The sequence below is a fragment of the Chinchilla lanigera genome, unplaced genomic scaffold (assembly GCF_000276665.1).
Source record: "Chinchilla lanigera isolate Chin_1 unplaced genomic scaffold, ChiLan1.0 scaffold00104, whole genome shotgun sequence".
In the NCBI taxonomy this organism is placed as follows: domain Eukaryota; kingdom Metazoa; phylum Chordata; class Mammalia; order Rodentia; family Chinchillidae; genus Chinchilla; species Chinchilla lanigera.
The window spans coordinates 4298032-4299942 of NW_004955505.1; positions in this window are offsets into that span (position 1 = coordinate 4298032).

Sequence of the window (1911 nt, forward strand, 5' to 3'; positions counted from 1 at the left end):
AAACAAAAAAACCCAAAAAACAAAAACAAATACATAAACAAAACAGCATAGAGAACAATAAAAATGATACAGAATTTCAAAACAAGGTGATAGGATATTAACAATGGTCGTTATAGCACATAATGTTATCTTCAAATGGTTGCACATACAACCAGGTGGACAGCAACACCCCGGGGCGCGCGGGCAGTCAGGAGCTGTGGCCAGCACCCCTCCGGGCACACCTGCCTGGCTCCTGCAGGTCCCCGCGCACCTGCGGCCAAGATGTCACCTGGAGGCAGAGCTTCGAGATGTGGCCTCTTCTGGGGGGCTGCTTTCCAGCTCTCATGCCACAGCGGACAGCAAGGGCCACCATCCCACCTCTCAGCCCCAGGAGATGGGCCGGAAGAGGCCACACCTCCGCCAGAGAGACAGCCTGTGTGTGTGTGTGTGTGTGTGTGTGTGTGTGTCTGGGTGTCTACAGCCTGTGTGCGTGTCTGGATGTGAGTGTGTGTGCATCTGCGTGTGCATGGTACTGGAGACTGAACCCAGAGCCTTTGCACTGAGCTACATCCCCAGCCCGTTTTTATTTTTCATTCTGAGACGGTATCTTACTAAATTGCCCAAACAGGACTCAAAATTAGGATCCTCCTGCCTCGGCCTCCCAGAGTGCCGGGATTGCCCAGTGAGTACCAGCTGGGTTTTGTTTGCTTTCTATTTCTGCAGGGCTGGGGGTCAAATCCAGGGCCTCACACTTCCTAAGCCAGTGCTCCGTCCATACCCGGTCTACAGCCTCCTCGCACCGGCTTGCTTTGTGCCCTTAACAGACAAAAGTGCTAGCACATTTTATTTGTATCTCCTCAGGGACTAGTCAGATCTCGAGCGTACTAATTCTAAAGAGATTCCATAAGGAGTCCAGAAGAACTCTGCGCGGGAACAGGAGCCCACACCAGGCTATTTCCCACCCAGTTCCCTTTGCACTCGTGAGACTGACAAGCCTAATCGGTCACTGGCATCTTCCTGATAAATGCACAGGGTACATTTTATATAGTTTTTCTTTGTCTTTTTTTTGTCTTTTTTTTTTGTCTTTTTGAGGCAGGGCCTCGCTATACAGTTCGGGCTGGCCTTGAGCTCACTTTGTAGCTCAAGCTTGTCTTGAACTCACAACGATCCTCCTGCCTCAGGCTCCTGAGTGCTGGGATTACAGGCGTGCACCACCATGCCTGGCTTGGTTTTTCTAACTTTGTGAGGAGCTCATTTTCTCAATTGCTTCAGATTCCCTCTGAAAGTCTAAATTTACCAACCAGCTAACCGTTAAGCAATCTATGAGAATTTTAATTTTGGTGTCACTGCTTAATTTCTTCTAAAAGGTCTTACACTAAATAGAAACCAGTAATTCTTAGGACTTTAAAACCTGTCACAGCTCAAAATCACCTGAAGATTTAAAAATAAAGAATTCCACTTAGTCAACCTCATCCTGGAAAGACTAAACTCTATAGGCTGGAGCACACCCGGGCATCTCTTGGTTTTGTTTTTTGAAGTTCTGGGGGTCAAATCCAAGGCCTCACACTTGACCCTAGGCCCTGTTTTGTTTTTTGAAACGGGGTCTCGCTGTGTAGCCCCGGCTGGCTTGGGTCCTCCTGCCTCAGCCTCCTGAGTGCTTGGCTCACAAGCATGAGGCACCACAGCCAGCACATTTTCTTGTGAAAAGAAGTTTGGAATTGGCAGTTTCAAGTCCTGAAGTGTGTGGTGGAGCTTGAAACTCCCATTCTCCACTGCCCCTCCCAGCTCCGGGGTCTCCACTCCCTCAGGCCACCTTTGTGCACACCCAGGGCTCTTCTGCTCCTCTCGACCCACTGCTAGGGCGGAAACCCCAGAAAACTCCCTGGCCAGAGTATCATGCTTTTTAAGAAATTGATTGATTGATTTTTGCAG